The sequence below is a fragment of the Gopherus flavomarginatus genome, chromosome 2 (assembly GCF_025201925.1).
Source record: "Gopherus flavomarginatus isolate rGopFla2 chromosome 2, rGopFla2.mat.asm, whole genome shotgun sequence".
Classification (NCBI taxonomy): Eukaryota; Metazoa; Chordata; order Testudines; family Testudinidae; genus Gopherus; species Gopherus flavomarginatus.
In genome coordinates, this window is record NC_066618.1 from 28,615,308 (window position 1) to 28,642,918 (window position 27,611).

The 27,611-nt window shown below is 43.0% G+C and overlaps 1 protein-coding gene across 4 annotated transcripts in view; it reads right to left on the bottom strand.

Moving 5' to 3' along the window:
• CCNY (cyclin Y) overlaps window positions 1-27,611 on the bottom strand; it is a 231,379-nt gene that overhangs the window by 85,588 nt on the left and 118,180 nt on the right. The window contains exon 2 of one of the 4 annotated variants that reach the window (XM_050939149.1): window positions 16,631-16,724. The exons of the other annotated variants lie outside the window; for them this stretch is intronic. The gene's annotated coding sequence lies outside the window, so the exon portion shown is untranslated. The remainder of the gene's footprint in view (window positions 1-16,630; window positions 16,725-27,611) is intronic. 4 annotated transcript variants of the gene reach the window in all.

Genomic DNA, 27,611 nt, shown 5'->3' on the forward strand with positions numbered 1-27,611 from the left:
TTGTCAGAGACTCATCTCATAAGTAAATTACACGTGTGCCTACATGTTTGCAGGATTGAGGCCCAAAGTCTTTTTTACCCCCAAACAATTTCTTCCTCAAGGGTAAAGATCAGCCTCGAGCACCTCCACAACATGAGATCCCACAACAGTCAATAATATACCTCCCACTGTAGTATCTGAACACCACCAGAATTACAAAGTATGCAATCAGACCAAAGACTGTATTCCTCCCTGGCATAGCAGTGTGACAAAGAAAACAGGTCATATTTCTTGACTGATTTGCTGTCTTAAAAGGAGTTTTTTGTGAGAAAGCTAATGAGAAAAGGAGAGGCAAGTCTTAGCTGAGCTCTCTATGAAAAGTTGGAACACACACAGCCATTCTAAAATCTGAAAGGTGACTACAGGAAGGTGTCATAAACAGATAGCTAAGGGTTAATGTCTCTTTCACCTGAAGCACCTGACCAGAGGACCAATCAGGAAACCGGATTTTTTCAACTTTGGGTGGAGGGAATTGAGTGTCTTTGTCTTTGTTTTTCTGGCTGCCTGCTTTCTCTGAGCTTTGGAGAAGTAGTTCTACTTTCTAGTCTTCTGTTTCTAAGTGTAAGGACAAAGAGATCAGCTAGTAAGTTATATGGTTTCTTTTCTTTGGTATTTGCATGAATATAAGTGCTGGAGTGCTTTGATTTGTATTCTTTTGAATAAGGCTGTTTATTCAATATTCTTTTAAGAAATTGCCCTGTATTGTGTCATCTTAATACAGAGAGATTATTTGTACTTATTTTTCTTTCTTTTTATATAAAGCTTTCTTTTAAGACCTGTTGGAGTTTTTCTTTACTTCAGGGAAATTGAGTTTGTACTCACCAGGGAATTGGTGGGAGAAAGAAATCAAGGGGAGATTTGTGTGTTGGATTGCTAGCCTGACTTTGCATTCCCTCTGGGGGAATAGGAAAGTACTTTTTGTTTCCAGGATTGGGAACAGAGAGGGAGATTCACTCTGTGTAGTTTCACAGAGCTTGTGTCTGTGTATCTCTCCAGGAGCACCTGGAGGGGGGAAGGGAAAAAGGATTATTTCCCTTTGTTGTGAGACTCAAGGGATTTGGGTCTTGGGGTCCCCAGGAAAGGTTTTTCAGGGGGACCAGAGTGCCCCAAAACACTCTAATTTTTTGGGTGGTGGCAGCAGGTACCAGGTCCAAGCTGGTAACTAAGCTTGGAGGTTTTCATGCTAACCCCCATATTTTGGACGCTAAGGTCCAAATCTGGGACTAAGGTTATTACAGAAGGTCATATATATTTGGCCCTTAGAACTGTCGAAACCGAAGTCCCTAAAGGTATGTCTACATTGCAGCTGGCACCAGGCTTCTCAGTTCGAGTAGACTAGGGGTTCTCAAACTTGGAGTCGGGACCCCTCAGGGGGTCGTGAGCTGTCAGCCTCCAAGCAGAACCCTGCTTTGCCTCCAGCATTTATAAGTGTTAAATATATAAAAACGTGTTTTTAATTTATAAGCGGGGAGGAGGTCACACTCAGAGGCTTGCTGTGTGAAAGGGGTCACCAGTAAAAAAGTTTGAGAACCACTGGGGTAGACCGACATGGGCTAGCTCTGCTCGAGCTAACCTGCTAAAAATAGCAGAGTGTACACTGCAGCACGGGCAGTGGCATGAGCATAAAGCTGCCCAATACCCTGGGTCCAAACTCATATAGCTAGCCCATACCACAACCTGTGCCACAACACCCACACTGCTATTCTTAGCATGCCAGCTTGAGCAGAGCTAGTGCATGTCTGTCTACCTGGGCTGGAAAGCACGCTCCTAGCCGCAGTGTAAACATACCATAAGGATCATAGCTGTTAAGGCCAAGTTCTGATCACAGAGGAGTAGTCTGTGAAACAATGCCATTTAGAGCCTGGAGTAGCAGTTTAAACCCAAGACATTATGATCAAAACAACATAATCTCTCAGATACAGCAACATTAAGAAACAAAGTTCAGTTTGAAGTAGAACACAACCTCAGCAAACCCAAAAAGCTTACAACACATTAGTAAACTTTCTATACTTGCATCTGACTCTGCCTCATTCTTTACTTCAGAAAGATCCACATTCTAAAGATACAAGTTTTAAAACTCATGGTCAGAAAGCACTGGGCAAAACAAAACAAGAAAAAAGGGGAGGTGGTTGTTCTGGCACAATTTTAAAGACATATCGCCATTCCTTAAACTCATTAGCATAGACACAGACAGACACACTAGCCCTACAAGAGGATGAAGGACAAGTATCTTAGCAACTAGCTTCTTCTGAGGAACAGAGAGCTTTCACTGTGTTGCAGTAGGAAAATCAACACTTTGTTACCTAGTTTCAAAAAACTCTATATATGGGTCTTGGAATAGACAGCAGTGTTAACATCATATTTAATTTTAGAAAAATAACATGTTTCTTATTCTTCAGTCAATAAAATTCACTATGTTCCCACTCCCATGCTGTGACAATAAAAAAAAATGATGTTACTGAACATGACCAATAGAAATACCTGTTTTATATTTGAACAGCTCTAAAAGACAACGAAATTACTTAACGCTCTCTTGATGCAATCTTCTGCCCATTATTTCATGTTTAATTAGAAGTTAGTAAAGGATAATATTTATCATTTGTATAGTATCTATAGATTATTGTAAGTTTTCACTGAAGTATGTAAAAATGGAAGACAAAAAGGTACATCAATTAATATTCACATAGAAATTCAGCGCTGAGCACACAACAGCAGGAATGCCCAAAGAATAAAGCTACATACCTCAGGCAAACACAGGCCCGAATTCAGTGCCCACTGAAGTCAGCAGAAAGACTCCCATTGACTTCAATGAGCACTGACAGAGCCTCTCTCTTATGCTGCCACACAAGGGAATAAGGAGGCATAAGACCTTCCTCTATCTCCTACCCCACACACTCTCCACTCTGTGCAGTCAACCTAATTGCTTCTCTGGGTGCATGTGTGAAGCTGGCTCAGTAGAGGTGCTATTTCCCCTGCATGCCAGTGAGCACAGAGGACTGAGTGGTGGCTGGATTCTCAGTTCCACTTCCCAATGTGCCAGCCGGTGCCACTGAGCTGATACAAGAGAGTTGTGGATTGGAGGTGGAAGTAATCTGCTACTGGTAAAGAGCCATAGGTTGCTTGCCCCCTGGATCAAGGGGGAAACCAAGCACTAACACCAGAAGAAATCAACATACCCCTAGAGCCCCGACCAGGGTTATTCTATCTACTACCCAAGATCCACAAACCCGGAAATCCTGGACGCCCCATCATCTCGGGCATTGGCACTCTCACTGAAGGACTGTCTGGATATATGGACTCTCTACTCAGACCCTATGCCACCAGCACTCCCAGCTATCTCCGTGACACCACTGATTTCCTGAGGAAACTACAATGCATTGGTCACCTCCCAGAAAACACCATCCTAGCCACCATGGATGTAGAGGCTCTCTACACAAACATCCCACACACAGATGGAATACAAGCTGTCAGGAACACTATCCCTGATGATGCCACAGCACAACTGGCTGCTGAGCTCTGTGCCTTTATACTTACATACAACTATTTCAAATTTGATGACAATATATATCTCCAGATCAGTGGCACTGCTATGGGCACCTGCATGGCCCCACAAATATGCCAATATCTTTATGGCCGACCTGGAACAACGCTTCCTCAGCTCTCGTCCACTCACGCCCCTTCTCTACCTACGCTACATTGATGACATCTTCATCATCTGGACCCATGGGAAGGAGACTCTGGAAAAATTCCACCACGATTTCAACAGCTTCCACCCCACCATCAACCTCAGCCTGGACCAATCTACACGGGAGGTCCACTTTCTTGACACCACGGTGCAAATAAGTGATGGTCACATTAACACCACCCTATATCGAAAACCTACCGACCGCTATGCCTACCTTCATGCCTCCAGCTTCCATCCCGGGCACATCACACGATCCATTGTCTACAGCCAAGCACTGAGGTACAATCGCATCTGCTCTAACCCCTCAGACAGAGACCAATACCTACAAAATCTCCACCAAGCATTCTCAAAACTACAATAACCGCACAAGGAAATAAGGAAACAGATCAACAGAGCCAGACGTGTACCCAGAAACCTCCTACTGCAAGACAAACCCAAGAAAGAAACCAACAGGACTCCACTGGCCATCACATACAGCCCCCAGCTAAAACCCCTCCAACGCATCATCAAGGATCTACAACCCATCCTGGACAATGATCCCACACTTTCACAGGCCTTGGGTGGCAGGCCAGTCCTTGCCCACAGACAACCTGCCAACCTGAAACATATTCTCACCAGTAACTGCACACCGCACCATAACAACTCTAGCTCAGGAACCAATCCATGCAACAAACCTCGATGCCAACTCTGCCCACATATCTACACCAGCGACACCATCACAGGACCTAACCAGATCAGCCACACCATCACTGGTTCATTCACCTGCACATCCACCAATGTAATATACGCCATCATATGCCAGCAATGCCCCTCTGCTATGTACATCGGCCAAACTAGACAGTCTCTAGGGAAAAGGATAAATGGACACAAATCAGACATTAGGAATGGCAATATACAAAAACCTGTAGGAGAGCACTTCAACCTCCCTGGCCACACTATAGCAGACCTAAAGGTGGCCATCCTGCAGCAAAAAAAACTTCAGGACCAGACTTCAAAGAGAAACTGCTGAGCTTCAGTTCATCTGCAAATTTGACACCATCAGCTCAGGATTGAACAAAGACTGAATGGCTTGCCAATTACAGAACCAGTTTCTCCTCTCTTGGTTTTCACACCTCAACTGCTAGAATAGGGCCTCATCCTCCCTGATTGAACTGACCTCGTTATCTCTAGCTTGCTAGCATATATATACCTGCCCCTGGAAATTTCCATTACATGCGTCTGTTAGTCTATAAGGTGCCACAGGATTCTTTGCTGCTCAAGCAGGAATTGAGAGTCTCCTTACACTAACCTAGACAATCTCAATTTGGTCCTTAATACCTGAGATATGTCTGTTTTTCTATATTGCCTTCTTCACTCTGGTGGGCTGCTTATCTTAGCTTAATACTGGTTAGCCATTTAGGGGAATATTCTCATGATGGCAGAAACATAATCCCCATAAAGGTCAAAGTGTGTTAAATGGGTACGTCAAGTGATGATGATCTCCCTAATCAGTCTCCTGCCATCAAAAGAAACAGAAACTCAAAGATTTCATTTTTTTTTTAAATAATCATAGGGAAAAAACAAAAAGACACTCCTAGTTCTTGTAGATCTTCTTTTAGTGTGTTATAAAATCTCTAATCTATGCAAAGAAGTCAATGCAGGGATACAATTTGCCTATTGAAAAACTGAACTCACTCTACCATGCCTACCTGGAATCTTTCTAAATACCATTTTTGGAGCTGATTTCTAAAATTATGCAATAGCATATCAAGCTTTGGGAATTAACCCAATCTGTTCCGAAGTTTCCTCAACTTTCAAAAGCCCAAATAATCAGGCTGAATCATATGTCAGGGTCTAGAACATGTAATAGTAGCAATTTATATACATAGCCATTTCCTAGATTACAGTATACAAGAAGGCAATTCAGAAAAACAAGTTTCAGCCAACATTGCTCCTGCCTATCTGTGCTATGTATATGGAACCTATTACCTAGGCATCCAAGGGCACAATCCAGAAAAACACTTGAGCAAATGAGGAATACTCCCTTTGAAGCCACTGGAACTATTCACATGCTTAAAGTTTAGTAAATATTTAAGTGATTTGCTACATCAGAGCCTTAGTGCTGAACAAAAGTAAGAAAGAAGCCAAAGAAACTAGTCTAAATGGTGTTTTCTCTCTACATTCCTCCAGGCAACAGGGGTGTACAAATATGCTGTTCAACTTTACTTTTAAAATTTATTAAATAGGAATGATTTTTGGAGAAAAGTGAAAATTGAAAAGGTGCATTTCAGACCTAGCCAGGCTTGGGCTTTGTATGACTCTTCCTACACTAGAGCTAGGGTCCTGGTATTGAGAAAGCTTTGGCTCCCAGACTTGAGGGTCTAAATCTAGGTCTCTGCAGCTGCACTGTCCCCATGGAGCATAGATGCAGTAGCGTAGCTAGGGGGCGTGCAGGAGAAGCAGCTGCTTCCCCTCAGCACATTTTCCAAAAGTGGCACCTTAGTTAAGGGTTACCATGGTGTCAGCGGGCAGGGCCCACGCTCCGCTCTGAAGCTTGGTCTGCCAGGCTTGTGCTGGACTCCTGCAGGCAAGCGGGGGGCAGCACAGCCGGAGGAGCCATGGGGAGGGCGGCGGAACAGCCAGAGGAGTCATGGGGTGTGGGGGCAGGGGCGGCACAGCACAGCCAGAGGAGTCATGGGGGGGAGTGGCATAGCCGGAGGAGCGAGGGGGGGCGCAGTATGGCAGCCCGCAGCGCGGCTGGAGGAGCCAGCCAAGCAGGGGGCGGAACGGCCAGAGGAGGAGCCAAGGGTGGGGGGGCTTTTTTAATGTTTGCTCCCCCTGCTCTTAGAACCTGGCTATGCCACTGCATAGATGTCCTGGAGGGTTGCAGAAGGTAAGGCGATCTGAGGGAGACAGGTTACAATCATTCAAGGGGACAGTAGATTGGAATTCTCTTCTAGAGTGAATGGACAGCCAGCCAAATTGATCATTGTGGAATATAAAGCAGGGTACTGAGAGCTGTAAGTCTTCTGCTTTCTTGTGGAAGCTGTGTTTAGCCCCATGTTAAGTGAGGTGCAGTCACCTAACTTGAAGGAGGCAAAAGCATGGATCATCATGGCTAGGTTCCTGTCTGAGAGAATGATGCAAGTTTGTTAGAGAGAGAGAGACGGAGAAACTCCTGATCACTATGACAATGGCACGTCCAGGAGTAGTGATGACTCCAGTTTGACCACAAGGTTTCAAGCCACTGTGGCAATCTGTAATCCAATACCACAGATCATAGTTGAGGTTAAGGTTTTCCTCTCCTTTGACTTTCATTCTGTCTTTTCTAGGTTTAAGCTTGAGAAAACTGGCCAAATCCATTTACTGCTCTGTTCTACACACTAGGGCATCTTGGTGATGGTGGAAACTACAGTAAAAGCTTTTTTATCAACACATGTTGGAGGAATGGCGGGGGGGGGAATTCCAGTTAACTAAGAGGAAGGAAAGTTTGGGTGCGTGAAGGGGTGCGGGGCTGGTGGTTGGGGCATGGGAGGCAGTGTGGGATGTGGGCTCTGAGAGGGAGTTGGGGTGCGGTCAGGGGCTCGAGCCAGGGGGTTGGAATGCAGGTGGTTTCGGGGTGCTGGATCTGGGGGGGCATTCACCTCAGGTGGCTCCCCACAATCAGTGACCTGTCCCTGCTGCTCCTAGGCAGCTCTGTGCACTGCTTCAGTCTCACCCCAAGCACTGGCTCCGCAGCACCCATTGGCTGGGAACTGTGGCCAGTGGGAACCACAGGGGTGGAACCTGTGGGTAGAGGTAGTGTGCAGAGTTCCCTAGCCATGCCTCCACCTCGGAGAAGCAAGGACTTGTCTTGACCTTTGTCTGACTTTTACTAAAATTTTCCCTCCCCATTTTGTCAGCAATGAGGGCCCAGCACCCTGCCCCTCCCCCACCTGTAGCAGCTGGGAGCTGAGGGGTCTGCCCTGCAGAGATAGACCATGGGGGGGGGGCGTTTCCCCACCACCACCAGTTGGAGAACAGTGGAGGGCCCCTTCCAGCTGCCACTAAGCAGCTCTGGGGTCCCTCTGCTGTGGCCGGAGGCAGCTGGGAGCTGCAGGGGTGGGAGATGGCTGCTTGTAGTCACTGAGCAGCTCCTAGATCCCACCACTCCACCACCAGCTTGGGAGAAGGTGGAGAGGGAGAATGGCTCTTCCAGCAGCCACTGAGCAGCTCCTACAGCATAGGAAGGGACCGGCTGCTCGCGGAAGCTGAACAGCTGCTGGGGGGAGAGGGCGCAGGGATCCTGTCAGCGGTGGCAGCTGGGGATCTGAGGAGTCCCTGCCTTTGCCTATCAGTTGCAAGGGTCCCCCATGGCCCACAGAGGCTGGGCTGCTGCAGGGGTCCCCTGCTGCTTGCTTCAGCAGATGTTACTGAGAATGCTCAGTACACTCTAAGTAGCAGTTTTTCACACTACAGGGCAGCTGGGGGCCCCCAATGTCACGGAGGTCGCTGCAAGTCATGGATTCCATGACATAATTGTAGCCTTCTATATAATACATGGGTATACACACAAAACACACAGGAAAAATATTGTTGTCAAGGCTTGTGAGTGTAAGAAAAATGTTGCTTCCCCCAGAGGAACTCAAAAATAATTAGATCTGTAGCCTCGAGAAAATAAAATACCAGAAGAAAGAATACTGATGTAACTCGTTCAATTACAACATTTACACTTGTATCATGAAAGTATAATATACTCTGTCTTGACTCAACGTCCTGCCTACTATGTATGACCCATCAAACTCTTGAATAAAAATATAAATGTCAGTTTGTTTTTAAGTCTTTAACCCTACTTAACATACAATAATTAAGGGAAAATGTGAACAAGTCAAGAACAAGATTCTTGAGCTATCCGTTCTGCATTTGCTACAGAAAGCTAAATCCCCAATAAAGGTGTTCAAAGGTGAATTGCTAAGGTTTTGCTAAAAATTGTAAAACTTGCACTTGCAACAAAATCCCAAAAGGGTGTGGGGGAGTATTTCCTGTTTGAAAATGTAATTAACACTGTATTTTAAGTTACCCTGAAATGATAATTATTTCATACAGACCCTAAGGATCTGAGCTGCAGGCCTGCCAGCTGGAACAAAATTACATCATAAGTATCATGAATGTAAGTTTGAAAAAGCCGATCCATTCTAAAGCTTTATTCTAACTCCATCATTCCTTCCCAGTTTCTTACTGTGCTATGAGATCCCTGCTTCAATGCAGCTGCAGGTCTAAGGGCAAGATCCAATGGCTTGAATTTGAAGCAAGATAGATTCAGACTACAAATAAGATGCAAATCTTTAAATGGTGAGGGTAATTAATTATTGGAACAACTTACCAAAGGTTGTGGTGGAGTCTCCATGTGTGGCAATTCTAAAATCAAGATTGCAAGTTTTTCCAAAAAAATAAGCTCAAGTTCAAACAGGAATGAATTCAAGGAAGTCCACGGCCTGCGTCACCCAACAGGCCAGACTAGATGGTCCCATTGGCCTTGTAATCTATGAATCTTGCAACTGAATTTGCCTAGGTGAACTGCATGGAGGCAGATGCAGGACAGGAATTTAATGGTCTTGCCCCTTAAACTATTTTTCTTTTAATATGATTGCATCAATGTGTATATACTGCATAAAACATTTCTCTGCCACTGCATTTACAAGGTTCTTTACAAAACAGGTTTCCTAACCTGAAGAGTTTATAATTTAAAGGCAATAACATACCAGACAATAGCTCAGAAGAGGGAGGGACTGGAAGTGATGCGAAGGCAGGATAGAAAGAAGGTTTGATTTTTATGAAGAGGTGTCTTTTAAGGAGAGACATGAATTACACAAAAGCACAGTGACCTCTCATTTAAACTAATAATCTAAAGTCATAAAATAAACTTGCAGTTGCAATCATACCCTGACAGACTTAAACTATCAGTTGTTGTTACACCAATTATTTCACTTGCCATGTCAATGTTTTAATACCTTAAATGCCAAATATCAAAGTGGTTTTAAACTACAGACTCCATGAACAATGCTAGCTGTAATCCTAGCCAACAATGCTACACATTTAACCCACAGAAGGCAGCAGCTGGCAGGCTATTGTTTTCTATCTTGTAATTGGGTAAAATACAAAACAGAAATTATCCAAGTCAAAGTTCCATCTATTCATTCGTGAACAGAAATTTTGGGTTAACCAGGAGATAAAGAGATCCAGGTTTATCTGAAAGGCTTAAATCTGTACCAGAAAAATCATCAGATTCAGCATGCAGTCATCTACTTGACATTTAAACACTTCAGTGCTAGACAGTAGCATTAACCCCAGCTCTGCATTGTGGGCAGTTCCCAGCTTCACCAGCCTATGGTGATTATAAGGAGGCATCTCAAAATTCCCAGGTTTTGCAGAAATGGGCAACACAATGCTCCCAGAGATGCACTGTGCTCTGCAAACCAGTACCCAAGAGGTTGGCACTATATAGCTCCACCTACTCCTTAACTCTTCACACTGAGTGAAGCTTGCAGTGAAGTTTTGCCACGAACTGTTCTCAAAGTTCTTGTGGCAAATGGTCAATAAAAGCATTAAACTTCTGATAGGTCAGGTAGTCATATTCTGACAGTACAGCGTAGTGATTAGCTATCTTGAACAGTAGTGTTGCTGACTAGTAACTCTTTTGACCAAAAAGATCCAGACCTTTCTGTTATTATACGGGGTGGCTTTGGGGTATGTTCCCTGCAGCTTTCATTGACTGTGTCCACAATCAGAGATTTTGGTGCTGTGCGAGAATAAAATCTCAGAATCCCTGGCCCGGACATCGTATTTATTAGCAGTCTACTTGCATGTGGGAGGGAGTGTTGCTGAAGTTTGCCAGATGGTTTTTACTGGCTCATGGAGGGATTCATTAATTCGCAGTGCTACCCATGCTGAGATACAGGTGTGCAATATGTCCAGGAGCTTGTGATGGGAATCCTGGTCTTCTTTCAGGGTGATTTGCATGGTGTCATTGTGCTACTTCAACAGGTCCTGGAATTGCCTAACGTCATGACCTAATGATGACGGTGGCGGCATTACTGTCTCATCAGATGACAACAAAGAAATGTTTGTAAGGGGGGGGGCGGTTAACCTCCTCGTCCACCCTTGCCTCTTGCTCCTCAAAGGCCTCCTCAGGCTCAGAGTGGAGAGAAGGGATGGATGGTACTGGCGAGCAAAGTGTTGTGCGTTCCCTGTGGTTCTGAGCTGAACTGTACCAACAGAACTTTGTACAGGCATTGATGTTGCAGAAGCTGTTTGTGAGGTGCTGACCATCAGGGTTGAAGTCGTTTTCTTGGCTGTAGTCCTCTTCAGAACTGAGCCCTTTACCACTGAAGTAGTTTAAATCTTAGCAAGCTTCACTGTTCCCTAAGTGCTCAGAACCTCAGCAGCACTACTCTTGGGGCCAGAGGTCTCCAGTGACCAGATCTTTGATGAGGGACTCTCGGTTGTGCTCCTCTTATCGCTCTCCTTAGACTTTGAGGGGAAGCTCTCAGTACCGCTGGTGCAGTTATGGGTTACTCATTCAAGGGGAGTGTTGGAGACCAGGGTTTCAATGAAAGCTTTGAAGCTCTCGGTGACCATGCTCTCGATGATGACAAGGCACTGACAGAGGTGACGGGGTCCCTGTAGGAGGGGGAGTTTCTGCACCCAAGTCAGAAGCTGGTCTTGAGGCTTGCTCCATCATTAAAAGCATACAGTCTATTTCTCTGTTCTTCCGGGATCTTCCCGTAAAAGAAGTGCAGATTTTGCACTTGCTGGGAATATGTGAATCCCCCAAATAAAGAATGTACTTGGAGTGCCTGTCACTAATGGGGATTGCTTCTTTACAAGAGAGTTGCCTTTTGAAGCCTGCAGAGCCCAACATCCCTGACAGAAGAACACTCATTCAAGACCCTCAACAGGGAAAAAAGAAAAAAGGGGAATAAATATTCCAACAACTAACAAAACTAAAACACTTGTGAAAGAGGGAACAGGCACACAGCAAACAGGCACATGTTAAACAGCCAAAGGTGGTTGAGAAGGAACTGAGGAAGATTCACCCAGACAGTCCTCTGTGTATGGCAGATGCACAGGCCAAAGAAGGCACTGCCACCAAACAGTTACAGGGGCGTATCTGCACCTAAAGTGGAGCACTCACAGGGACACTACTCAAAGAAGAACCTCTCTTACCAATCAAAATCTAAATATATCTAAGCCAGTCAGAGGTACTGCTCCCTTTTTTGGAACTGAATTTCTGTTACGTTCATAAGCCCCTTACAACAGGAGGGATGTCAGACTGCCTCAGCACATTTCCAGTTCAGAAATATAGTGCAAGCACATCCAACTGTGAGGGGATTTAATACCCTCTGGATCTTATTAGGACTATGGACACTGAGGCTGTCACATCCCAGCACCCCCATGAAACTTGGGATTCCCAAAACCTTCCTCTCTTATCCTTGTTCAAAGGGACCTGAGAGGTCCATGCTGCTCAATCAGATCCATATGCTTTATATACCAGGCAAGAAAGGGGGAGCAAGAGTGGGGAAGAAGCTGTGCTGACCAAGGGAGAAGATGAACGTGGATCAAAAGCTCAGTGAAAGAAAATCTCTGTTCATACTCAGACTATTTGTTCTTGGAAGTAGTTAGTATGGGCTGGGGAGACCCCACCTTGTGGCGACTGCCTATCTTGTGTATGCACCCCATATAGAAGGTGGCAATGCTCAACTGCAGAGCCATGTGATAATTTTAGTTATTGTAAACTTCTGACGGCATCACTAACACTCTGCCCACTCATCAATTTCCACTGAGACTTATTCTGGCACTTTAAACCTGGCAGTGGCTTCAAACAAGCACAAAGTTTTATATAGTTATTTTTAAATTAAACTCCTATAGAAATGTTTTCTTCTCCCCCCAAACATGGAATTCATCCCAAAATTACATTGGCCCATGCCCCGAAAAAGTAATGTTCCGTCCTGGATCAGTAATTCGTTCTAGGCAGATATCTTGCAACTCTGAAGATCTAAATAGGAACTTTATAGGAATAGAATGGGGAGCTTCTCAGTTTCCTATTCATTCACTCTTCCATCCACTCATGCCCCTCTTCTCCCTTTTCTCTCTCACATTCACCCCTTTCATCTAGTATCAAAATCTTGATATTGACCAAGCCACTCATGAGTAATGTGACCATTCTAAACTCCTGCTGATAAAACCTCCATACACCAAGCCATTATGTACTCTGTATCTGCCACATAAATTTACAGAAAAAAAACTTTCGTAGGTATAGTTGAGGGTAGCTTCCCTCCCCTCCCAAAGAAATGCTATTGGTACTAATTCTGAAAACAAAAATGTCTGTAGAGCCATGTGACTTTGTTACACTGAGCCCAAACGTGCCTCTATAAGTGAATGAAAACTGTTTTCAGTCCATAAACATGCAGAAATGCAATCTGTCTTTGGACATTCCAGGGTTAAGTGAAAGCAATGAGTCCCGCTGGGATCTGACAATCTCCCCTTTCCAATGGTACATGCTCTACAGGGCCATGTAATAACAGACTTAAAAGTTTCAACAATTTTATATATCACACACAACTTATATTAAAAGAACATTTTAAGGTTGCAAAGTCAAGCACTCAGAATTTAAGAAATGCCATAATTAAAGTTACCTGTGCAGTCTTAGAATCACAGAACTGGAAGGGACCTCGAGAGGTCATCTCATCCAGTCCCCTGCACTCAAGGCAGGACTAAGTATTATCTAGACTATCCCTGACAGGTGTTTGTTCAACCTACTCTTAAAAATCCCTAATGAGGGAGATTCCACAACCTCCCTAGGCAATTTATTCCAGTGCTCAACTACTCTGACAGTTAGGAAGTTTTTCCCTAATGTCCAACCTAAACCGTCCTTGCAATTTAAGCCCATTGCTTCTTGTCCTAAAGTCAGAGGTTAAGAAGAACAATTTTTCTCCCTCCTCAACAACCTTTTATGTACTCTGAGTCTTCTCTTCTCCAGACTAAACAAACCTAATTTTTTCAATCTTCCCTCATAGGTCATGTTTTTCTAGCCCTTTAATCATTTTTGTTGCTCTTCTTCTCTGGACTTTCTCCAATTTGTCCACATCTTTCCCGAAATGTGGTGCCCAGGACTGGACACAATACTCCAGTTGAGGCCTAATCAGTGCAGAGTAGAGCAGAAGAATTGCTTCTTGTGTCTTGCTTACAATACTCCTGCTAATACATCACAGAATGATGTTTCCTTTTTTTACAACAGTGTTACACTGTTGACTCATTTAGCTTGTGCTCCAGTATGACTCCCAGACCCCTTTCCACAGAACTCCTTTCTAGGCAGTCATTTCGCATTTTGCAACTGATTGTTCCATCCTAAGTGGAATACTTTGCATTTGTCCTTATTGAATTTCATCCTATTTACTTCAGACCATTTCTCCAGTTTGTCCAGATGATTCTGAATTTTAATCCTACCCTCTAAAGCACTTGCAACCCCCTCCCAGCCTGGTATCATCTGCAAACTTTATAAGTGCACTCTCTATGCCATTATCTAAATCATTGATGAAGATATTGAACAGAACCAGACCCAGAACCAATCCCTGTGGGACCCCACTCGTTATGTCCATCCAGCATGACTGTGAACTACTGATGATTACTCTCTGGGAATGATTTTCCAACCAGTTATGCACCCACCTTAGGTTGTATTTCCCTAGTTTATAAGAAAGTCATCAGAAACGGTATCAAAAGCCTTATTAAAGTCAAGATATACCACATCTACCATTTCCCCCCTATCCACAAGGCTTGTTACCCTGTCAAAGAAAGCTATCCGGTTGGTTTGACACGATTTGTTCTTGACAAATCCATACTGTTATTTATCATCTCATTATCTTCTAGGTGTCTGCAAACTGATTTCTTAATTGTTTGCTCCATTATCTTTTCAGATACAGAAGTTAAGATGACTGGTCTGTAATTCCCCAGGTTGTCCTTATTTCCCTTTTTATAGATGGGCACTATATTTACCCTTTTCCAGTCTTCTGGAATCTCTCCTGTCTGCCATGACTTTTCAAAGATAATAGCTAATGGCACAGATCTCTCCTCAGTCAGCTCCTTGAGTATGCATTTCATCTGGCCTTTGTGATTTAAAGACAACTAACTTGTCTAAATAATTTTTGACTTGTTCTTTCCCTATTTTAGGCTCTGATCCTACCTCATTTTCACTGGCACTCACTATGTTAGATGTCCAATTGCCACTAACCTTCTTGGTGAAAACCAAAACAAATAAGTCATTAAACACCTCTGCCATTTCCACATTTTCTGTTATTGTCTTTCCCCCCTCATTGAGTAAACAGTCTACTCTGTCCTTGGTCTTCCTTTTGCTTCTAAAGTATGTGTAGGATGTTTTCTTGTTACCTTTTATGTCCCCACCTAGTTTGATCTCATTTTGTGCCTTGGCCTTTCTAATTTTGTCCCAACATACTTATGTTATTTGTTTCTATTCATCCTTTGTAATTTGATCAAGTTGCCATTTTTTGTAGGACTCTTTTTTGAGTTTTAGATGATTGAAGATCTTCTGGTTAAGCCAACGTGGTCTCTTGCGGTATTTCCTATCTTTCCTACGCAGTGGGATAGTTTTCTCTCATGCCCTTAATAATGTCTCTTTGAAAAACTGCCACCTGTCTTCAATTGTTTTTCCCCTTAGACTTGCTTCCCCTGGGATTTTACCTACCAACTCCTTGAGTTTGCTAAAGTCTGCCCTCTTGAAATCCATTGTCTTTATTGTGCTGTTCTCCCTCCTACTATTCCTTAGAATCATGAACTCTACCATTTCATGATCACTTTCACTCAATTGCATTCCACTTTCAAATTCTCAATCAGTTCCTCCCTATTTGTCAAAATCAAATCTAAAACAGTCTCCCACCAGTAGCTTTCTACATCTTCTGAAATAAAAAACTGCCTCCAGTACATTCCAAGAACTGATCGGATAATCTGTGCCCTACTGTGTTATCTTCCCAACAGATGTCCGGGTAGTTGAAGTACCCCATCACCACCAAGTTCTGTGCTTTGGATGATTTTGTTAGTTGTTTAAAAAAAGCCTCATCCACCTCTTCTTCCTGGTTTGGTGGTCTGTAGTAGACCCCTCCCATGACATCACCCTTGTTTTTCACCCCTTTTATCCTTACCCAGAGACTTTCAACAAGTCTGCCTCTTATTTCTATCTCAACCTCAGTCCAAGTGTATCCATTTTTAATATACAAGGCTAATGATACAGTCTTTAATTATATGACCAAAATTTATTTTTCTTTTGCACAGGACCTGTTTCATTTAGTGCACAAAATGGATGATGCTCACTTAATGAGCAGTTATTCAATATTTTGTTTTCTCTTTACTATTCAATGTCTGACCTCTACACCTTACTTATTGCACATTGTTCAGATCCTGCTCTGAAGACAGAAGTATTTATTTCCTCAGGATCTTTTATATGGCGCCCATCACTATAGTATCTGAATACTTCACAAACATTAATTTATTTTCCTAACTCCCCTATGATAACTCCCCTATGTGTGTGGTCAAGGCACAGAGATTAGGGCCAAAAGTATCCATTAATTCTGGGTAATATTGAGGACCTGATTTTTCAGAGTACTAAGCATTATACAGCACAGCTCCCATTGGCTTCAATTGCAACAATGAGTGTGCAGCTCTTCTGAAAAAACAGATCCTAGGCACCCAGAAAGTCAGGCACCCAGAAAATGGAAAACAGACAGTTAGTGAAACGAATTTGGATTTGATTACCACCACATAGGAACTCTGTAGCAGCAGCAAGGATAGAATCAAATTATCCAGAGAAGCACTCCACTGCCATTAAGTGTGAGACTATCTTTTCTCTTTCTGCAATCGGCTGCCTCATTCGCTACACACCTTCTAACCTCAGCAGTGATTGAGACGGGGTCCTCCTTTGCTACAATTCATCCCCAGAGCAGGTCCACTCTCTGCACTGAATGAGACAGGGGCCCTGTCATGGGGAAAAAAACCAGAGAGACATCATGTAATTAGAGACTATCATAATGCATATGCACTAATCCATGCAGGGTAGTGTGGTTTGCTATACAAAGAGAAAATGTTCTCATTTAGCTGAGAGCAATAAACTAGGCAATATTAATTAGTGATTTAATATTTTCAGACAACTGTGAGGATATGGAGGCAACAGCCTTGAAATTAAAGAGTGGCCTGTAACACAGAGCTTTTCATTAAAGATTATGCTCCTGACCCAGAGATCTGGAAAATAAAATCCAGAGATCAGATATGGCACTGTTCTTCTGATCCTCTCCATACTATTTCACGTAGTCTATATACCTAATAGTCTTTGCTTTGATAAATATTAATTGTATTAAGTCATAAATCAAAATGATCCAGAACTTAACTGAGGTAAAAAACAAATAGATGTTTTATAGAAAGAATTTTTTACATTGGAAAAAAAAAAAAAGCTCAAATTTGGCAATGAGAGCGCTTCAAGGTACAATGGCTGGAAATGCAAAAAAACTATGTAGAGTTCAATTTCCTTCAACTATTTTTCCTTCAATATCGTGACCATGCTTAAATGCTTTTATATTATTTATAAAGATAATCACAAAGAAAATATTCACTAAGAGTATATCTAGGCAAGCAAATTCAGACGTTTACATCTCCAATGATGCAATGATCCAATGTTGATTGTAATAACAGCAAAATGCTAGTTAGACAACACAGTGGTTAAAATTACCTGCCTCTGCAAAACTGCCTGCCCCTGACAGTAGAAAATTAAGTATCTAAAAAGCCCAAGTTTGGACAAGATCAAAGATATAAATCTCTAACCAAAACCAGCAATACTCACATGCTAACAGCCTAATTATTAACAGAAACTATATTAGGTTAATCGATGCTAGATGTTGATGTGTTCTCTTATTTTCTTACATTTCCATTGCTCTGCCCATAGGAGAGAGTTCAATAAAAGCTACAGAAATGACAACGAAACAAGTAATTTATAATATAGTACCCACTTAATCAGAATGGCTGCTTCATCCACTCTTCTCCAAGAGAAACAATTGACTCTAGTGACAGTGAACAGCAGCCACAGCAATAGCAATGCTTCTACCTAATAGGGATGCATTTAGCCAGCATCAAGGAAGGGGTCAAGTGATGTTTAACCAGGTGCTAAATAGATGTTCATTTCTCCTGTCTGAGCACCTTTAAATACAGAAATTGCCCCATAAAGATAAAATGCAGTAAATCACATTTATTCAAAACAGAACTTTATCATTTTAGGCCTTCTCAGACTTTTTCCTTTAAATCAGGACTATCAGTTAATTAGCACAGGAAAGAGTCCACTGGAGTGTTCCAGTACATACTACTGGACATGTATTGGTGCTTTCAATTGCAACTTCATACATTTACGCACAAAAACTTCTAAGTTTTGTTCCATGAGACTGGGATCAGGTGTTCCTGGAGAGCAAGGCCTCTATTTTTTGTAGTGTCCTGCAGTTTCTGAGTACACCTCTACCCAACATAATGCGACCCAATATAACATGAATTTGGATATAACAAAGTAAAGCAGTGCTCTGGGGGGGCAGGGCTACGTGCTCCGGCGGATCAAAGCAAGCGCGATATAACGTGGTTTCACCTATAATGAGGTAAGATTTTTTGGCTCCTGAAGACAGCGTTATATCGGGGTAGAGGTGTATGTGGATGAGCATAAGAAAGGGAGGGAGAGACTAATGGGGTAAATTAGAGAAGAGAAATGTACAACTCAGAGTTTGGAGGGAGAAGGATGAAAAGACAATACAGGAGAGGCAGTAGTGGGCAAAATATAGCAAAAAAAAAAAAAAAAAAAAAAAAGAGATGAGGAAGAGTGAGAGAAGAAAAAGACAGACACTTGAGACAACTCAGGAAAAGATACAGCATGATCTAGCAGAAAAAAAGAACAGAAAAAAAAAAGTGGAGCAAAGCCAGAGAAGGAAATAAGGCATAGCAAAAACAAAGATGAGTTAAGGACAGCTGATCAAATAGTATTCAAGTAAACAGATGATTCAACAGTTTGTACTGCTATGAGTCAAATAATTTATTCAGTTAATACTTTTAGTACTCTCTGATCATCTCCACAGCTAGTGAGATTCTATTTGGTGAACATATTTGACAAATTCTACTGAAATTACTTGAATATTAGGACTTTTTTTTATTTGACTATTCAACCTTCCCTAGTAATAAGACACCTTTTAAAATGAAAAAGCCCAGAAGGTCCTTCTGTTCAAAAAACATACACCTCTACCCCACTATAATGCAACTCGATATAACCCAGGTTCGCATATAGTGTGGTAGCAGCGGGGCTCTGGCAGTGCTTTAAAGGGTCCGGGGCTTCGGCTGCTGCGAGGAGCCCCAGGCCCTTTAAATCCTGCTGGAGCCCTGCCGCCCCTACCCCGATATAATGCAATTTCAGCTATAATGCGCTAAGGATTGTTGGCGCCCCAGGACCGCATTATAGCAAGGTGGGTAGAGGTGTAGTTTAACTACTTTCTTTCCTCTCAGATGATACATTATCCTCTGAACACATGGAAGCAGATAATAGCATTTTACCAAGTTCGGCAAGGAGAACACAGTACAGTTCTAATTTATGCTGGAGATCAGACTGTACTGTGATTTACCACAAGATTGTGGGAGAACAAATGTGACTTAAAATCACCTTTGTTCTCATCCACCTGGCCCATAGTCTGAATCCAATCTGGAATCACTGTTCCCCACCAAAATAATCCCTCAACTTCACTGTCTCCTCAATAATAATACTGCAAACCTGCCAGCTCCCAGCTTTCCTTAAAATAACTAGAAGTGTTAATTTCACTTTGCTGTTTCTAATTTGTCCCTATTTTCCAGTTGCATGAAGCATGCACAGGATCTGATTATGTAATCTCCAGATACGTGGGCGGGAACCGCAGTCTTGCCTGAAAAATCTCCTACTGCCTATGCATTCAAAAGCCCAGCTGCACACATCTCAAAGGGACAGCAATGGATCTGAAATTACAAGTGAGATGTTACGTTCTATATTATAAAATGGACTACCAGATAAAGGGTAGAAGAGGGATTATTTAAATTAAAAAAAAAAAAAAAAAAGAAGATCTTGAACCAGATCTTTATCTGGTGTAAATGAACACAGCTTCATTGAAGTTAATGCATCTGTACTAATTTATATTAGCTGAGGTTCAGGCCCCTTCTGGGTATGTCTACTCTGAAAAGTAAGCGCAGGGTTAGAATTTAGGCTCCAGCCTAATCTCACTTCCATCTATAGACAAATTGCGTTAACCCAGGGATCCAGGTCCACAGGGGTGGAGGGTCCAAGCCTGAGTCAGACCGGGACCCAGGTTCAAGCCCTACTGCTCTGTGCTGTAGACGCAGCTTTGGGAGTCACCAGAAGTATTCCACAACCACACAAGCCAACTTTCTTTGTCTTCTCAACAGTCAAGTGATGGACAGTGAAGTTTTCCAAAACTACAGCACAAACAACGGGCTAGAGTAGCCACATTTTGGGAGGGTGCTAGGAAGTCTGGGATATGGGTGTTTGGACTCAGGCCTTCATAATGCAATGTAGACACTAGAGCCCTAGGTTGGAACCAAGGGTTAAACAATTCCTAATCCAAGGTTACAAATGAGTGTAGACACTCAAGCCCTAGGTTAACAAACCCAGGGTCTGCTAATTCAAGTTCTATTAACCATGAGTTTACATTGTAGGGTAGAAAGACCCTCTGTGAAGTTATTTTGATGGTCTCAATCCAACCATCAATGTATAAAAAAACAGGTTAGTTACCTGTTCTGTTACTGCTGTTCTTCATGATATGGGTGCAGACATGTATTCCATGCAGGCATGTGCATGCCCAGCACATCGAAACTAGAGAAGTTTGCCTACTAGTACTTGTAGAGGGAGTATTCAGCACTGTGGTCCTAACTCCCTTCTCCGGCTCTGAAAGATTGGTGGTGCCCCGATCCCCTTCAGTTTCTCTGCACAGAACAACAAGAGTAGAGACTCCAATGCAGAGAGGATGGAGGGTGGGTCGTGGAATACCCATCTGCACTGACATCTCGAAGAACAGTTACCAAATAGGTAAGCAACCACTTTCTTCGAGTGGTTGCAGATATGCATTCCACTGAGGGGACTTACAAGCTGTACACGTGGGAGGTGGGTCGGATCTATTTAAATAACGACTGCAGGACGGACTTACCAATGTTTGCATCTGATCTTGGAGCAGTCATGATAGCACAGTGCTTGGCAGAAGTATGTAAAAGAGGACCAAGTGCCAGCCCTACAAGGTCCAAAATTGAAACATCACTGAGGAATGATAATCCATGTCACTTGGGCTCTTGTCAAACGGCCCCTGCAATCTCCATGGAGGCACAATCTGAGCTACCTCATAAGCTGTTGTAATGCAGCACGTTATTTACCTGGAAGCTGCCTCACAGGGAAGGAGGGCTGTCAGAAGAAAGACTGTGAACAACACTGCTGCTGACTGCTGTAGTGGTGGCCCCTTTGTGGCCAGGATACAACTCCCAATGAACATTAGCCTGGGAGTCTTAAACAAATGCAAGGTCTCACCAGTTTTGTCTGAGAACAAAAACCAACCGTCACAAGATCAGTCCTCTCCTGTTTGCTGAACAGGTAGAGCCATACCAGAATTCTGAAATCACACAATCATCCTCATGGACACAGACAATTCTGGCTGAAGAGTGACACACATCCAAAGCTGACTGCAACCAGGTTTGACCACCATATGGCCCTCCGCAGTAACATTTCAAACTATTTCATGGAAGCTTCTGGCAGTCCCAACTGACAAAGTCATAGCTGGATAGCAGCACCTGATGGTTCATGATGCGCCATCTGTAATGATTAAATAGTATAAATTTTTCTCCCCCTCAAATCCAGTCTCTTGGACTCTTTGTCCTTAGGTTTGGAGGTGTACCTCCCCTGCTGTGGTCTGTCAATTTCTGCACTTACTACAAGAGAGTTAGGCTTGCATGGGAACCTAACAATGTTTCTCAGAATGCTTCACTGCAGGTGGCAAAGAGTCTGAAGTATTCCACAGGAACTTTGAAGGTTCCAAGAGAGCTTCATTTATCAGGAGAGCCATCCTCCCTGGAGCTGATGCCTGGAGACTACTCTATACCTTATGCATATTCTTCTGTACAAATTTGGCCTGAATGCCCATGGCAGAGACCATATGTCTCAGGACATCCCAATATGCCTTAACATTTTCAGGCACAGGAGAAAGATTCCAGTACTGCAGAGACATCCAGTGACAACAAAAAAACAGGCCACAGTGCCAGTGTAGGCTCCTGCATGGGAGCCAGCTCTTGTACAAGAGGATCAGGCTCAAACAGCTCAGGAGGGATGACATCAGCCTGTTTCTGCAACAGAGGCAGCATGGGAACAGAACCCCCAACCAGGACTGGCAACTTTGCACTGGACTGCGTCGAAAAAAGGTACTTTGGGGATTGACTGATGTCCCAAGGAATCCAAGGAGGCCACTGGAAATACAGATGGGCATAGGTAACCAGTAGGTACTGAGCATGGTGCTCCTGTCCCTGTTATGGGAGGATAGTCTCAAGTGCCTTTGAGAGAGGTGCTTAGAGGCTAAAGAGAAAGATGTCCCCAAAGCAGATTCCAAGAAGCCCTGGAAGTCCTCAGATGACAACAGAAGAGCTATCTTCAATGGGGCCCACAAACAACAAGTCTCGTGTGAAAGCAAACATGGTGGTATTGGTAGGTAGGATGAATGAGAAGCCAATGTGTCAGTACAGGAAAGGACACTGCACTTCCCATCAGTACCTAGGAAACAGCGGAGCCAAGGCTGGGGTCAGTACTATGACTGATGACAGGGTCTGTAGTACCAATCATTACTGTGCCAAAGAGTGTATCAGTGCTGATGAACCCTTCAGTACTGCAAAGACACTGGCCACAACTGTGAAGCCTGGGACCTAGACTGTGCAGGAGGTGGTGCCAATGAACCAAGCAACTGTGCAAGCAGACCACTGTCTGCTGTGCCCTTTGCATAGTCAGAAGAGGTTAAAGCCACAGCAGCCCAAAAGCCCCTGAACTATTAGGGAATCAGGAACAGAGAGGCAAAGCAAATCTGATGTCACTTGGTATACCAGGGGCATGGAGACAGACAGTGTTGACACCGATGTTATAGGTACCGGACTCAAGAGAGGGCCCATGGCTGGTACTGGAATTGAAAGCACAGTCTGCTGCCGGTCATAGCATGATACCAGAGATTGGTTAGACGAAGCTGCTCCGTCCCATATGTCAGAAGAACCACAGTGCTGGTCAGCACTCCTCTGAAGATACAAAGAGGAATGTCCCCAGGATGTGAAATGGTCCCAGTTTGTCTTGTGGGATCTTTTTCTCAGAGGACTAGAAAAAAAGGCAAACAACCTCTTTTCCTCTTCAAAGAGGTACCAGTCCTCAAACTTGGTACAACATCATTTGATGGCTCCAAAGAAAACTGTGAAAGCTGGTTGATCAGTGGGGGGGACCCCAGTGCTAAAGCGGGTCTCATGGTCTACTCCAAGAAATGCTGTTTCAAGCAGAAGGCCCATGCCACTTGCATTCTTTTCTTGAATGACTTGCAGATGGAAGGTCTTTTTTTTTTAAATGTGCCTTTCTCCCAGACACAACACACACAACATGTGTGGGTCAGTATTGGAAATAGCCACCTCACATGACGTACAATGCTTAAACCTTGGTCAGGGCATCACGCAGGGCAGCTAACGACCTAACTAAAAACTAAACCTAAGGGTATTACTTAGCTATGCTAACAACTGTATACAACCAAATATCTCAGAAGACTGAGGTAAAACAACACACACAATGCTCTGACTCTAGCTGCAGGCAGCAAGAAGGAATTGAAGAAAGTTGGGTCCATATCACCCTTACATAGCCGGTTAGGGTCACAGGGCATGAGCACCACCCCATGCGTACTGCTAGGCAAAGTTCTCTGACTTCGGTGCACTAGGTGCGCATATATACCTAAATGGCATACAAGTCTGCAATCACATGAAAAAAAGTAAAAGTATCGCAACCTCACGAACTGGCACTAGATGTCACTTTTGTTGGCAGCCTCACCTGAGAAGCCAAGGACAGAGTGAACCACAAGCCAGATGCAGTAGAGCTTTGACGCATGTGGTAACATTAAACATGTGAGTGATTAATTCCATTTAAGTCTTTGCTGGTTCAAGGTCCTAATGACTAGACTACCTCTCCCCCACATAGGGAAGACTACATTGTAGGTAACCAAGCTGAACTTGTTCTTGGTCAAGTGGAATTCTTCAGGTTCCAGTGAGGTCAAACTGGCATCTTCTACATATACTGACTTCTCTGAAATTTAATTTATATAATACATTAAAAAGTTTGAGGATAATTTTGATCAGAGAAGGCTTAACTTGTGACAGATTTTAAAGTGCTGAGCTTCTCAAAGCAAACTCTGTTGAAATACATGTCTTTTTAAAAAATCAGTAGCATTAATTTTATGTTCCCTGTATTCACTTTTCAACTTTAGACTTTCCCAAATTCAGGACTGTCTGTTTATCTTGCTGGAAGAGTGGATTAGGGATCCGTTGTACACAAACAATACTACTTACATAATGGAATAAAAACTTCTGGATGTCATTTCCCCATAAGCTTGCTTGTCCCATTTCTTCTCTCAGATATATGCATCAAACTCCCAGGTCTGGCAACCCAAGTCTCTCAGCTTTTTCCATTTGGTTCCTGGCTACTGTTTTCTTTTCTTTTCTGACTCTGGTGTAGCTTTTGAAAGACCAGTACCTTAACGCTCTATGAGAGTCCTATGACTGCTCATCAGAGTCGCATTCTACACTTCTACTTGACTTTCTCACAAGTATCTAAACAGATCACTAATATTCTCACTGTATGATCACCTGAACCATCCCTTACCCCTACTTCCTCCATCTTTTGCCTCCCGTCAGCGGCCACAGGTACTGGGAGCCATCTGAATGTGGACATTTTAATATAGACTTCCCCCCCTCCCCCAAGAATTTATGACTTTTTTCCACTTCAAAGAATATAGGGGCTGAGGCATTTTATTGCTACTGAGCACTGACATTTCAAAGTTTCATATTGTCTTAACACAGAGTACAGAGGAAGAACAAAATATTTTCTTCCAAACTTTCACCTTAGCAAATTAATTTCAAATTCCACTTGATTATATCCAGCTTGATTATTATTACACTTGATTAAGCCATCACATTCCCTTACCATTCTCCCAAATATGTATTTGTTTTCAGATCAATACAAAATTTTCCAACTTGGTCAACTATAAAAGATAACAAGACCAATCTTCATACAGCTATACACACAATTTTATATGTTGACTATGCGCTTGCTATGGAGACAGAAATTCCTTTTTAATACATTTCTTCTTTTGTTCCCATTCTCTTCTACTTGATGTCCAGTCACCATAACCTACTCAGTCCTGCCATGAGTGCAAGAGACTGGACTAGATGACGCCTTGATGTCCCTTCCAGTCCTACGACTCTATGGAACACAGCTTCATCCTATAACAGTAAGACCTGTGGTGAGACGCACCAAAATTTGTGAGTTTCTCATTTGTTTTCATCTACTTGAACCACTGGTTGTGATATGCTGCCAGCTTTTCTATTGTTATTGGAATGGTACCTATCATATACTGTCATCAAACATACTTCTGAAAATTCAATGTTCCATAATGATGAAACTAAGATATTACATTAATTTTCATGGCAACAAGCAATGGATGATGAGCTAAGATCACTGCTGGGCAAAGCAGATGCATGTCCCCTGACATCAATGCAGCTGCTTGTACTAGTGGTGAATCTAGCACCGTAACTCCAGTGCAGAAAGAAAGGTTAGAATTTTCAGAATCTAGGTATCTGAAATGGCAGCTAATGGAAAACAGAATATTAGTTGCAAAGTAAATTGCAATTTATTCAGAGGTTTGATTTTCTATGCCTGCCCCAAAGTGCAAGTTCCTTTTCAAACTGTAATGTCATCGTTGTTCACCCTTATTAATTTCCTCAGATGTTCTAACTACACGTAGTTTGATTCAGCAACACAAATAGAGAGCTTACCATCAGCATCTTAAAAGGCACTGTGACTATTCAAAGCTGTTATGGAAAAGGTGACTATTTCGAGAGTTTATTTAAGTGAACATTTACTTCACTCAGATAGTCTTAAGATGCAGCATCTGTTTCTGTACAAATCACAAGGGAAAGCAAACAAGTCTATATTAACCAGCTAACATTGAAGACACTCCATAAAAGAATAAATCTGAACGCGTTAAAAAAAAAAGGATGCTGAAGAGTGTGAGGTGGTGTACCAGACCCTTTGAGGGCCCTTGATGGAGGTCTCATGGTCCTACCACACCCGGGCCCAGAAAAGGAGTAGTAAAAGTAGGTCCTCCAGACCTGCCTAGAGAGGCTGAAGGGAAGCAGCCAGAGTGAATCAGTTAAGTTCTCTGTAAGCTGCACAGGTGTTAAGCAGTCTATTTAGCACCAAGTAGGCATTCAGGGAACCCATCCAGGGGAGGTGCGCCCCCCCCCCCCCGGCCCCAACTCTGCTGCAGTCCAAGGACCAGGGGCAGCCAGGATGCCCCTTCCCCAGCCCGGTACAGCCAAACCCAACCACAAGCAAAACAGTCTGTGATAATAACCATGGGATCTCTCTCCTATCTGTGGTTGGAAAACTTGTGTCTTCCTGAACCAACTGATTTCATCCATCTCAGAAGCCAATCTACTGGAGGCTCAGTGCAGATTCAGAACTGGTCATAACACCATAGACATGATTTTCAGTATCAGGCAAATACAAGAAAAATGTATTGAACAAAACATGGATCTGTTTACCGTCTTCATTGATTTGACAACAGCATTTGATACAGTCAGTATAGAAGGATTACGGATGATCTTTGGCAAACCTGGTTGCCTAGCAAAACTGGTAAAGATCATTCATTTATTCCATGAGGGAATGCAATGTCAGGTACTTTTTAATGATGATCTCACTGACTCCTTTCCCATTTCAAATGGAGTCAAACAAGGTTATGTCCTTGCCCCTGTACTGTTCAACCTCATCTTCACCCAAGTTCTCAACCATGCTACAAATAGGCTCAACAGAGGCATATATATCAGATACAGACATGACAGCTCAGTCTTCAATCTTGCAAGGCTTAAAGCAAAAACAAAAGTAACAGAACTACTAATAAGAGAAGCACTCTTTGTGGAGGATTGTACCCTTCTAGCACACACAGAAGGAGACATCCAGTATATCGTAGATCTCTTCACTGAAGCATCCTAATAGCTTGGCCTCAAATCAGCCTGGAGAAAACTGTGGTGTTGCATCACTCATCTTCACCACTCCATGCCATATCCCTAGCATATCCATTAGTGGAACCAAACTAAAGCAAGTTCGACAATTTTACCTGTCTCAGAAGAAACATCTCCAACGATGGCTCTCTTGACAAAGTAATCACAAACAAGATACAGAAAGCTTCTCAGTCACTAAGAAAGCTACATGTGAAAGTCCTGAAATCCCACAACATAAGCCTCTCAACAAAAATAAAAAACTCTCCAATGCTTTTGTGCTTACAGCTCTCCTCTACATCTGTGAGACCTGAACACCACCCAAATGGCATATCAAAGAGCTAGAGGCTTCCATATGTGGTCTCTGCGCATCATTATGGGGATCCACTGGCAAAACAAAATTACCAACCTAGAGGTTCTCCAAAAGTCAAATGCCATAAGCATCAAGGCCATGCTGATAAAAGCCCAACTACGTTGGGTTGGACACATCATTATAATGCCTGAACATCGACTCCTCAGAAACATTTTCTATGGAGAA